Source organism: Cryptotermes secundus, unplaced genomic scaffold (genome assembly GCF_002891405.2).
Source record: "Cryptotermes secundus unplaced genomic scaffold, Csec_1.0 scaffold2068, whole genome shotgun sequence".
NCBI lineage: Eukaryota > Metazoa > Arthropoda > Insecta > Blattodea > Kalotermitidae > Cryptotermes > Cryptotermes secundus.
Genome location: NW_019720617.1, coordinates 128,660 through 142,616, shown reverse-complemented (window position 1 = coordinate 142,616; position 13,957 = coordinate 128,660). Strand labels below are relative to the sequence as shown.

The 13,957-nt window shown below is 41.0% G+C and overlaps 1 long non-coding RNA gene across 1 annotated transcript in view; it reads left to right on the top strand.

The window, feature by feature from the left end:
- Positions 1–1,789: 1,789 nt before the first annotated feature.
- Positions 1,790–13,957, top strand: part of LOC111870789 — a 113,427-nt gene continuing 101,259 nt past the window's right edge. The window contains exons 1-2 of the long non-coding RNA XR_002843919.2: positions 1,790–1,856; positions 8,836–8,905. This is a non-coding gene — a long non-coding RNA (uncharacterized LOC111870789). The remainder of the gene's footprint in view (positions 1,857–8,835; positions 8,906–13,957) is intronic.

Sequence of the window (13,957 nt, the reverse complement as noted above, 5' to 3'; positions counted from 1 at the left end):
GCTGTGAGGATCTCAAAGACAACATAATTGTCTGCTCTAGCCAGAAGGTCATGGATTCAAATTCCGATGAGGTCACTGGATTTTTTTCAGTTGACCTAATCCTTCCAGCCACACTAGGCCCTTTGTTTACTCAGCATCTAACAGAAATGAATACCAGGAATTATTTAAATAATTTTCCTGGGGAGTAAAGCGCGGCCGGCGCATAAGGCTGACAACCTTACCGCCATCTTTGAGCCGATTGTCTAGATAATGTGGGAGCCTCAATGTCTCACAACCCTATGGGCCTTCATGGCATGGAACAGGGATAGCTTTACTTTTTTTTTTTTACTTACAGTATTTTTTAAGGACCTAAAATGTTTAATTTTGGTTTGTACATCACAAGAAGTGTATGATTCGAATAGAAAGAATCTTGAAGTGTACTTCTTGTGGCATGTGACGCCATGGCAGTCTGGAAGAAGTCTACTGACTTTTGGAGCACCATATTTCCACCATGAGGATATTAAGAGGAGATTGAACTTCAGTAATTGTTGATACCATTCAGTCTAGAACCTTTTGTCTTCTCATCTGCTGTCTAAAAACAAAAACATTAGAATATACAAAACTATAATTTTGCCTGTGGTTCTGTATGGGTGTGAAATTTGGTCTCTGACATTAAGGGAGGAACATAGAGTGAGGGTGTTTGAAAACAGTTTGCTGAGGAGAATATTTGGACCAAAGAGAGATGAAGTGATGGGAGATTGGAGAAAACTGCGTAATGATGAGCTTCATAACTTGTACTCTTCTCCAAGTATAATTAGAATGATCAATTCTAGGAGAATGAGATGGGCAAAGCATGAAGCACGAATGGTGGAGAAGAGGAAAGCATATAGGGTATTTGTGAGGAAGCCAGAAGGAAAGAACCACTAGGAAGACCAAGACGTAGGCAGGTGCACAATATTAAAATGGATCTTAAAGAAATAGGATGGGGTGGAATGGACTGGATAGATCTGGCTCAGAATAGGGACCAGTGGATGGCTCTTGTGAACACAGTAATGAACCTCTGGGTTCCCTAAAGTGCTGGGAAGTTCTAGAGTAGCTGCACAACTGGTGGCTTCTCAAGCAGGCCTCAGCTCCATGAAGTTAACTTCGTTTATATTTCCACCATAGTCTTCCAACTCATCAACCCCGACGACATAGACAAATGTTCTTTCGAGAAGGTGGTACTTATATCCCAACATCCCAAGAAACGTATATAGTGCTCGTATTCATAGCGGAGTTGGCCTCAAACAAAAACAAACAACAAACTCCGTGATTTTAGACTGCAAGCGAACTATACCAACCGACCAAGCGACCGCCGCTTGTCGGTGAAGTTTAGTGCCCACTTTTGTGGACAGATGGTGTCGCGTGGTCAGTGCAACGAATCCCCACGGTCGTTAATTTCGGTTTTCTAGACCGGAGCCGCTATTTAATTTTTTTAAATTTATTCTTATATTCAAGTAGATACAATTACAGGGCGAGAAACAAGTTGACACACCACTGGATATAGAATATGCTATTTCATTGAAATAGCTCCTCAATTATCACGAGGCTGAGTGGACCCCGTTCCAGACCCACTACTTCTCAGAAAATATCTGGTAGCGCCGGGAAGGAAGTGGCCTCACAGGTGAGAATCGTTTCGCCGACTGAAGTGAACTGAAGACTACTGCTACCACAGAGAACCCAGCCGCCGTAGTTTCACAACCTAATGGATAGATGGCACACGAACCGACAGTAGTGACCGGTAGTGACATACACATCTGTATGCAAGCAACCGGAAGTCCGAACAAGTGTGTGCATGAGGTGTCCACGAGGTTCCTGCTGATGGAAAAGAAGTTAAGGTAACATGAAATAAGAATCTCAAAGGACTTCGTATATATATTTACGATACTCCCGTCGATATATTCCTATAAACGTATGACGTAACTTGTCTTGAATTTGCTTGCTGTTTTTAGGGTTAATACGTTTCCGTAAATATGTTGAAGGTTATCTGAGCAAGGCGACAAATAATAATACGATGCAAAAAAAAAAAATCGATTTAATTGCCGGGTAAATTTTATGACATTGTGTCTAATTACTTCAAACTAAAGAGAGATTATGAAATACTAAGCTTTCATTTTCTAATCATCCCCAACCCATAATTGTTTGTGAATATACATGAAAGAGTAGCGTGTTTTACATAAGTGCATTTGTAGGTATTTTTATATTAAATGTAACCCTAGTACTGGACAGCATACCATGAAATTATATAGAACACAGCCCCAAAACAAACCTCCCCTACTCCGATTCTGTTGATAAAGTCAGTTGAAAACTTATTTGTAGATGGGGTTATGATTTTCCTGGTCAGTCAATCCTGACACATCTGGTGTATAGCAAAACTTATTTCTCTTTTCAGTAGCCTGAAGAGCAAAAAGATGAAGAAACAGAGAATTAATAAATTATATGACATTTTTCATCTTGTGGCTGCAGGGTATTTCAGAGCTCATGTCAAGGGTATTATATCATTCTATAAGAAAATTTTCTGCTAGTAATGAACCTCACCACTTTCAAGATTTGGAATATAAGCGGTTTTGAATGAAACCTTACTGCCTATTGCATTGAATATCATACATGGATCTAACAGCAAAAATGTATTTACATTAGAAGAGAAAATTGTTAGAATATGGGTATCAAACCTAGAAATTTATTTAGAGGTCTATTTAAGACTCTAGAGATCTTGCATCTATCATTTGAACACATATTTTTATTAATGAACTTAATTGTAGACAACCAAGAACTTTTTCAGACATCCACAGTATAACATAAACCTGTACAAATGTTATACTGGTTATCTTGCCGTTCTCATGCACGTGTCTGGTATAACGACATGATAACGTAATAGAGCGTAAAATATTCTGAAGCATTTACATCAAACGTGAAAAGCAGAACAAAGTAATAACAGAGCAGCAGTTTCCTTCAACTCAGCACCTTATACACCTGATGATGCCCAGTTAGACCGAAACATGTGCCCCCCCCCATTGCAAAGTCTCTTCCAGACCATTCAGGGCTCAGGCCTCTTATTCAGTTCCGTAATCTTTTTTTTTTTTTCATAGACGTTAGGACTCCTTGGACGAGTCAGCAGCGCCCGTCGCAAGGCCACTACCCAAACACAGGACAACATAAACACAGAATAAACGCATACACACCCCAAAAATCCACGGCACGAGTGAGACCGGTCGAAATATATATTTTATATAATAAAGGGCTGAAGAAGTGTGAACGTTAATATATCAGCGAGGTTGCACAAAGACGGCAAGGAGTGGGAACAATAAGAATACACAGTGTAACAGGGTGCTGCAGTATAATGTTATGACAAAAAAGAAAAGATTAAAGTCACTGAAAGGGCCGTGCCATAGCTCAGGCGATTAGTAGCCGGGTTCGAGCCCAGGTCAGGTCATGTGGAATTCGTGGTGGACAAATTGGCACTGGGGCAGGTTTTCTCCGAGTACTTCGGTTCTGAAATGAATTTTCTGGCTTCTTGAAGTATGGAATGCAAAATACCAGTGAACACGTTGGTAACGTTTTAGACTTTTATTCAGGAGGTTCCTGGTTCGAATGTCAGCCGACCCAAAATGCTATCCTGACTAAGGTTCTTCGTGATTTTACTCAGTCCCTCCAGGAAAAGCCGGGGTAATATTGTGATTGGGCCACGACTACTCTTTCCAAATCCTTTCTAATTAATTGTTCACCAATCAGTCCAAAATTCAACGGTCTGCAGTGTGTGATACTAACTAACTAACCAACCAACCAACCAACCAACCAACCAACAAACTAACTTTACGGAGTTGATCCATTCTTGAGAAGCCGCCAGTTGTGCAGCTACTCAAGAACTTCCCAGAAATTTAGGGAGCCCGAGGTTTCATTACCGTGTTAACAAGAGCTCTACACCGGTCCATATCCTAAGCCAGATCAATCTAATCCATACCATCCCATCCTATGTCTCTAAAATCCATTTTAACATTATCAGCCCACTTATGCCTCGGTCTTCCTAGTGGCTTCTTTCCTTCTGCCTTTCTCACCAATATTCTATATGTATAGCCACATGACCTCCCACCTCATCCTCCTTGACTTGATCATTCTAATTACACTTGAAGAAGAGTATAAGTTATGAAGCTCCTCATTATGCAGTTTTCTCCAATCTCCCTTCACTTCATCTCTCTTCGGTCCAAATATTCTCCTCAACACCCTGTTCTCAAACACCCTCAGTCTGTTCCTCCTTTAATGTCAGATCAAGTTTCATACCCATACAGAACCACAGGCACAATTATAGTTTATATTCTATATTACATTTTATTTTTTTATATTCGAATTTTCTGTATATATATATTTATATATATGTATATATATATAATGAAATTATGTTTTTACACAATAGACGAGAAGACAAAGGCTTCTGAACGGATTGGTAGAAAGTATTACCCGAATTCAGTCTCCTCTTAATTTCCTCCTGAATCAGATTTTGATTTGGCGTGTGACACTAAGAGCGCCGTTAAATAACCCGCATATAAAACGCGAAATATTGGACTAATACCGAATTTCAGATTAGGTGTGCAGGGATTGAGAACAAGAGCATCAGAAGTACTTGGATGATGTCCTGTTTGTTAGGAATATAAAGTAATTGTGTCCTTACATCACGTAAAAAGGGTTTATAGGTTTACTGCTACAGACACCAAACTTAACACAGTGTGAATATGTACTTCTGCAAGAATAAACCGTGAAGGGGGGGGGATAGGAGAAGAACTTATGTGCTTGGAATCTGAAGATCTAATCAGAGTGCGAACTGAAGGCACTTGGGACTTTGTTTTCACTCTAGGAGTAGTAATCTTGTCCTTTCCACCACACTGAGCCGTGATGCAAGCCTACTCTGATAAGCCTGCATTCAGGGGTAGGAGGTGAAACTTACGGAATTCTACAGAATCCCTTTTTTTTTCCCGGAACTCTACAAATCTCTCCCCATAAACCCTCTGAATTCGGTACAGTGATACGTGATTTGGGCTCACAGGCGAACCGAGTTCATAGCCCAGATAGAACTTCGAGTTGTCAGCTGTTCGTGCGTTTGATGCAAAAATGCGTCGCGCTTGTTGGTCGGAAAACTTAACATTAAACAAACTGTCCGGCGGTCATACTTCATGTTAAGTAGGTCTCAGGTAAGGTTTCAGCATGAGAACCCAATTACATATGTAGGCCCACTTTAAAATTATCAGCAGATAAGGTTATATGGCGCAAAACAGTAGGATGAAATTTGTTAATTTATATTTTATGACTTATTTAACAACGCTGTCGGTATGTCAATCCATATAGCTGTCTCTGTCTGTCCGATAAAGGCCAGGATAGTGCTTACAAATTAGGCCGTGAACACATTCTTCCAGTTCTTTCCGATTTAATTATTCACTAACCATCTACGTCTTATTGCTGTATATTCTGAATTACTGAAAGCGTCGTTGTCCCTGCAAGTGCCTAGTGGATAAAATTTCAACCTTCACAAAAATTTCTATGTTTGAGAGTAAGTGACATCTGGCATTTTATCTCTACTGTACAGTCAAGAAATTTCCCCCCCATACAATGTAAGTTCTTATGGAGTTCTTAATATGTAATATTTAGGTATATTCATAAATTGTGCTCTGTTTTGACTTGGCATTGTAGGAATTACAGCTGGAATACCTAGGGCTAGATAAACCAAAAATATATAAAGAAATTATATATATTTTTTTCTTTTATGTCCAATATTTCTGTTACATTCTTCTTTTAATTATTCCTTCATTTCTTTCTCGTTCTCCTTTATTTATTTCATTGTTTGTTTGTTTATTTATTTATACCTTCTTTCATTCTTTCTTATTTCCTTCCTTTCTCTCTCTCCAGCCCCCTTTCCACAGGGACACACACCTTGTCATATCGCGGACTCACTGCGCTTCAACACTAGCCGGGCCGGGTCACTCCAGCTAAGTGGTCTCAGTGTGCTGGCACATTACGATGACGTACCATCTATACCGATATGTTTCCGGTAGTTTGGACTAAGATATTCAGTAATCGGGCGGGACCAGACTGCTCACCATTCCTCATGTAAAATTCATGACGTCACTACTGGCCGTAATATGTGCTGTGTGAAGTACAGGCATGCTTAACATTTTCTTGACATGTTTACCGAAGTGGTAGCCATGTTGCTTGTTAGACGGGGACACTCGCGTGAATATCCGAAATAGAACTTAGAGAACAGCGGCCTGGGGGGGGGGCAGACTCTGAATCTTACTGAGTGCCTGAAATTCTAATTAATTCACAGGTGCAGAGTTCTTCTTGAGACGCTAATAGTATCACAGCTGTTCAGTAAATTGCCACTTCTACGGACCCTGGAGATACATTACCGTATTCACGTGGTCCCCATGCTGAGAAACACGATTCCAGTTTACATGGTCATATCACATTTCTTTATGTCCATTTTAATGGGACACGCGGTAGCGTAGTTGGTTGCGGCACTATGCTATAAGCCAGAAGGTCGTGGGTTCGATTCCCGATGAGGTCACTGGATTTTTCAATTGACCTAATCCTTCCAGTAGCACTATAGTCCTGTGGTCGACTCAGCCTCTAACAAAAATGAGTACCAGGAATATTCCTAGGAATAAAGAGCGGCCGGCGCGTGAGACTGACAGCCTCACTGCCATCTTTAACCTCATTCTCTAGAAAACGTAGGCACCTCGAAGTCTCACAACCATATGGGCCTCCACGGCCTGTTACAGGGATAGGTTTACTTTCTCGCAATTCCTTCCTCTTAAGTTAAAAATTCTCCTCAGCGCTCTGTTTTAGCTGCTGCCGTCAAGTCCACAAAATCAATCTCCTCTTGTACGCCAAGTTCAGCCATGTCAGCACAGTTGTTAGAGCTCAGTTCTACGTGTATCAGTGCGCACGTCTTTCTCCAGGACGGTAAGATTATGCCTACGGAGCTCAGACGATTTGCAAGACATATGAATGACGAACATGGATGTGTGTCATGTGGTCGTGGGCTATTTAAATGAAAACCAAGAATGGGTCGAGAAAAGGAATCGAGACTTCACAGTGTGGCAACAACCAATGAAATGCGACGTTCAGAATATTATTGTCCCATGAGGACACAGTGTTGTGTATAACGATGAATCAATCATTTACCATCCTCATTAGCAGTAGCACGATTTAGGCTCCTCTAAAAGCCCTTTCCGCCGGTCACGGTAGCCGAGCGGTCTAAGGCATGCACTGGCTTCGCTCGCTCGGAAGCCGAGATCGTGGGTTCGAATCCCACTCAGGGCATGGATGTTTGTGTGCGTTTTTCTGTGTTTGTGTACAGGTAGAGGCCTTGCGACGAGCTGATCACTCGCCCAAGGAGTCCTACCGAATGTGTAAGATCTAGAAAAACCGAAGTGGACGTAGTTCATGGAGGTAGGCCTAGGCCCACTGGGGCTGTAGTACCAAGGGGAGGGGGGGAAAGGGGCCTTTCCGAATTCATGTTTTAAAATTATAACTGTTAAATTGACAACTGTTCTCTCTATTTTTTACATGGACTTTCTTGGTCTCGTCTCTCTCGGGGATCGTAGCCTGAGAGGAAATCCATTTTACTCCAGTCTTCTGTGTCTTGCAGACAATTCGTTTTTTATGATCATCCTTAATTTTCGGATTTATAATATTGTGTTGCATTGGTGTATCACTTTACACGCTTACTTCCGTCTTTAATGCAACTTTGTTTACAATTTCTCGTCAATTTAAAATAATATTAAAATTAACATTAAACTGCTACATATTTCGGCCTTACTTGGCCGTCTTCAGGCAACTGTTCCCTTGTTGATACCGATGCACTGCATTAATTCTTAAGTTAAAATATTTCAGTGTTAATGGATTTTCGTCATTCACATTAAAATATTTTCCTTCAGAATATATATTTTATTTCGCTGTTTTGTTCTTGAGGCGTCCGTGTTTTTTTGTTCTAAGGCAAATATATTATATGAACGACAAATATTCAATAACACTGGAATATTTTAGCTTAAGAATTAATGCAGTTTAGCGGTTTCAACAAGAAAAACAGTTGCCCGAGGATGACCAAGTAAGGCCGAAATCTGTAGCAGTTTAATTGTAGTTTTAACGTTATTTTAAACCGAGGAGAAATTGTAAACAAAGTTACATTAGTGATGGAAATAAGTGTGTCTTGAATTTATGACAACGATTTTTAGTCTTTCTCTTATATCTTAATTATGCCTCTGTTCGATAAATCAGTGTGGTGTCACAGCTTTCATGAATCGAATATTCCTCAGTGAAAATCTACCCTTTTTGTCGTTTTATCAATCCCCAGCACCGAAACCCATACAGAACAGTTGATATGGCCAGTTAAATTTTCTGGCTACTTGCATCAGTGCTTTTACACAATGAACAATATTGGAACGGATTTACGTAACACCCTGTATAAAGCCGGGCATATCACAGTCGCTACAAGGTTCCTATGTGACAGATTATGGCACTCTCATAATGTAGCAGCAGCAGGATCCGTGGCTGGGCGATTTGTCACTCGGAGAAATCAGTTTGGTGGCTGCAGTGGGGGAGGATCCGTCGCTACAGACAGGACATATATACATACGTACGGAGCTATCTGGCGAGGGTGCCAAGGGATACGAAGGGTGGGCACTATTCAATGATATACCACTGACACAGTCACATGCAATCACGGAATATCATATCTCATACATTTTGGACCTCCACAATTCCAAGCTCACGAGTTGAGGGAACGAATGTTTTACATATTTTACTGTTTGTATTTTTTTGTCACAGGAACGTATATACACACCGTGGACACCGACTGTTCCGGCAGGCCTCTGGTAGTGCAAAGATTTTTCTACTGGTAAGTAGTATAGTAGAGAGTTCTGTTTCATATTAATCGTATCTTAACCGGTCACTGTAGCCGAGCTGTCTAAGGCTTGCTCGGAAACCGATATCGTGGGTTCGAATCCCACATAAGGCACGGATGTTTGGTATGTGTCTGTTTATTCTGTATTTGTATTGTCTTGTGTTTAGGTAAAGGCCTCGCGACGAGCTGATCTCTCGTCCAAGGAGTCATACCGTCTGTAAAATGATGATGAAACTAAAAAATCAGAGACCAGGGCTCAAGGGGCTGTAGAGCCAGTGAAAAGAAAATTAATCATATGTTGCAAACATTTCACTTACTGCGAGATATCTTATGTCATAGACGTAATGCAAAAAATTAAATACTGGCTTATGAGAGAAAAATACAATTCGCTGTCACCACATATTTCCTAAGTATGTAATCAAGAAGCCCTTTTCTCTGTTCTCAATGCTGAAACGGTTTATGGGAGAAATATAAGTATAGCACAGATTTTATCTGCAACATTCTTGGGTAAAGCTTTAGTATTGGCGCTCCGTAATAACTTGCCATTCTCCTAAAGCAACATATAAATATTGATCAAGCTTGCTTATAACTAACCGCCATCTGTGAGCTGTTTCTAAAAAAAATGTGGGAGCCTCGGTGTCTCACAATCTTATGGACCTACAAGGCCTGTTACAAGGAGAGCTCTACTTTCTTGGTGCCCTTAGCCGAATGCTGGAATAATATTCATATTAGGAACGACTGCTTTTCTAGCGGTCTTTCCAATTAATTGGTCACTAAATAATCCGGTCATTGATGCTACATATTTTGAGACACTAATAGCGTGGTGGGAAAAATCACAAATAAATAAATATTGTGACGTTTATACCCATTGGAAGCCGCTACAAAGCAACGACTAATGGAGAGAGTAACAGACCGAGAACATTAATCTGTGATGCAGTGATTTTGAAAGTGTAGTAACGAGTTTTGTGTTAAAGTATTCAGTAAATCCATACCCCGTCCATGCCCCGTCTCTAGTCTCTCCATATACGTATCAACATAAAACAAATATAATGATAATTTCCTTTTATTCTCATGCCTCTGAGGACGGTAAGGGGCCGAAGCATGCAAGGTTATACATATATGTAATTTGATTTTTCTATTAAATTTTTTAGACCGGATGGCTTATTATTCCAATAATATATTTATAGATCCGGGATAGCGTAGTCGACATAGCAACTGGCTGCGTGCTGGACAACTGAGGGGTCGGGGTTCGAGTCCCAGTAGGGTCAAAAATTTTCTATTCTCGACGTCGTCTGGGGCTCACCCAGTCTCCTAGCGAAGGGGGTACCGGAGACTCATTCCCAGGAGGCAAAGCGGGAGGGGCGTGAAGCTTACCACACACCTGCAGTTAATGCCGAGGTCAAGAGAATGTGGATCTATACATCCACTCCCATATACGCCTTCAGGTCATAGTGCTTAATTACTTGGGCACAGAGGCAACTTTACCTTTTATCTTCTATAACTTAATTCGGTGTACATTTACGGAACTATGATTGAAGGCTCCGGCAGCAGCGTCCTGTGGGGGAGACTCCACACATGCAGAAGTTCCGTTGCTGCACACATGGACTCTGTGTCTTCTTCACGAATTGCAAATTGAGCCTTCAGTGACCCGCCAGCGAGCTCTGCGATGTTCTGGTACATTTCCTTACGGTTTTACCATAAAGAATTCGTCCTTTTTCTTTGACTGAAAGACGGCACTTGAACTCACTGACTGCGTAAAATGCGGTTCTAGTGATAGGTAATCAATTATTCCACTTCTGCTGCCCGCTTTTCTCTGTAACCTGGCGGCAAATCAACCCCTGACGACCTGCATGGATGGGGACTGTTATTATGTTACCATAATGTTACCCCGAAGCAGTCGACGGAAAGGCAACATTTATAGAGAAGAGAGGGAACTGAGAAAAACGAGAAAAAAATATATGTCGGAGTTGTGAGAGGCGACGAAGGCAAGACCACAGTATGTGGAGAGGCTGATGAAAACGTATAGTCCAGTGATTACTATACACACTACCTGTTTTAATATTGTTTTCTTATTTTCTTGGAGTGGGGTGAGACTGAGTCCATTTGGTACGTCGGCAAAGTTTGGCCTATTGTAACAGCCCTGGACGATAGATGTTGAAAAATGTGGAGCAGTCAGTGGAATCAGAATTGGCAGGGGAAACCGAAGTACTCGGAAAAAACCTTCCCCAGTGACAATTTGTCCACCACAAATCCCACATGATCTGACCTGGGCTCGATCTCGAGCCGCGGCGGTAGAAAGCCGACTACTAACCTCCTAAGCTATGGCGCGGCCTGCTTGAATTCTCCGGAATGTCTGCATTTTGTCCACAGGTCGTATTTGTGTGTTACATGTCATCCTCACAATAAACAGTTATATTCTCTCCTATTTATTCATGTTAGTTATTTTAAATCTCACGTACAACTTAAAAAAATTAAAAGTCTTAAATGTTGAAATCTCTTTTGTATCACAGATGTATCCACACTACATGTTACGACAAACATTGGTCATCTTCAGGTGTATCTAAAATTGCTGATGAAATTGCTGTGCTTCAGTCTGGAAGTTCAAATTGTTTGATAAACTCTCGCTTTTACTCGCATATGTCCTATGTTGATGGGTAGTTCCTATTGGAGTGTCACTTGAAGTTCTTATTAATATAATATATTTGTAGATGAATAGATTTACTAACAGGAATAAATAAATGATGTATAATGGGATGCTATTATACAATGTTAAATTATTGTTTTTCTAAACAGTACCGATCTGCTAGTCTTTGCCACGGGGATGTATCAATGTGCTTCCTCTGAAGGAAGGAACTGAATTTTTAGTTACTATTATACGCACCTCAGCATTTAAAGATTTCAATTCGGATTAAACTGAGCGAATCTGAACGAATTAAAATTATTTAAACGGGGAATATGTTGTATGGGGGTGTTTATAATATAGGGTGAAGTTTAATTGATATGTATACCGTGCATGCGAGTTTATAGAATTTTAACGGAACGTATATTAGAGTCTGCATATACGCATTTGAAGTTATAACGAAAACACGAGAGAGTATACATAACAACCCGTTCTGTTTCTTATTTTAAAATCAGGGCTGCCACTTTCCCCGATTCCTGGAGACCTCCTGTTTGTTTCTAGTAATAGTAAGAATATGAAACCGTAGAGATGTGAAATTTACTCTAAAGCATTGCTCAACTTTTTTTTTACGAACCATTTTTTTAATTACCCCAAAAGTCAACTGTAATTTCTAACTTCCTTAGAGTCATAGACTCTTTTCTCTTATGATAGTTTACAGAAATGTTTATTATTTAAAACTTAAAACAGCAATTCGGATATATCAGTTGATTCACCACTCTCCCCGACTTCTCTCGCGCACCCCTAGGAGCACGCGGACCTCCGGTACAGAAACACTGTCTTGAACCGTAATTATGAATAGCGACGCTCGTCATGAATAGATCTGAGAACTGTAAATAAATAGACGAATCCATCTTCGCTCACCGTCTGATTCACAGTCTATTTTGCTACATGGCCAGTAGTGATGACTGCCAGAATTCTCACTGCTCAAGAAACGCAGAAGGAAATAAGGAATTTGACGGAATTCTCAAAACGAGACGCCGCTTAGGAGAAACAGAGGTATATGGAACCATAATAAGACAGATTGGAAATAAGTAGAGTGGGGGGATATTTGACAGACTAAACTGGCTCGGGACACGGTTCATTTGAGGCTTTTTAAATATCCAAATGAATTGTTGCGTATGTCCCGTTCAGAGCGGGGAATTCTTGACCAGCTGAGCGACACTGAGTAGGCCTACTTAACAAAAAAGAAACATACAGGACACGTTCCCTTCAGTCTACGGCTCTAACATGGCGACGGCAGGGAAACGTGGCTTGGCATAACTTGGTGGTCTTCGTACTTAAAATAATATTAATTGTAACATGAAAATATCATTATCACGTAGTGTATTTGTAGTTATAAATGCCAAGGAGTTGGAATTCGATTCGCTGCAGGGGCAAGAGATCTTTCTTTTCTCCACAAGGTGCAGACTCACCCAGCATCCTAGCCAATACGAAGCAGTAAAGCGGCTGGAATGTGAAGCTGACCACTCACCTCCACTTAGTGCCGGCGTTAAGAACGGTGAAGCTCTAAATTTACTCTCTCATTTCTCTTTATGTCAAGCTGCTTAGTTAATTATACACAGGAGCACCTTTACCTCTTACCTCATTATTAAAAAAAAGTAAAGCTATCCCTGTAACAGGCAGTGAAGGCCCATAGGGTTATGAGACGTTGAAGGTCCCACATTATCTAGACAATCGGCTCAAAGATGGCGGTAAGGTTGTCAGCCTTACGCGCCGGCCGCGCTTTACTCAGGAAAATTATTTATTTATTTACTGGTCCTCATTTCTGTTAGAGGCTGAGTAAACCCCAGGGCCTAGTGCGGCCGGAAGGATTAGGTCAATTGAAAAAAATCCAATGACCTCATCAGGACTTGAACCCGCGACCTTATTATTATTAATTCCCGTGTGGAGGCTGATTAGGATACCTCCACCGTAGTTGTCCGAATGGTAGAAATCCACGAAAAGGGAACCAGGTGTCTGAGGGTATAATTGGGCTACCCCGACAGTGTGGGACATAGATACAGGGACCTGGTCCTCCAGGTTGGGGGTTGGATGCAAGGCTGATGACCTTGCTCTGTATACAAAAACATAATGTTGCAAAATCTAAAGAAGTGAAAACCGGTTGCAATCTGGCAGAATCTTCTAAGGAAAGCTATTGTTAAAAAGGGTTGTCTTGGCAATTTTTTTTTTCCTTGGCACTACAGCCCCAGTGGGCCTAGGCCTACCTCCATGAACTTCTCCGTTCACTTCGGTTTTTCTAGGTCTTACACATACGATAGGACTCCTTGGGCTGGTGATCAGCTCGTCGCAAGGCCTCTACCTGTACACAAACACAGAAAAACGCACACAAACATCCATGCCCTGAGTGGGATTCCAACCCACGATCC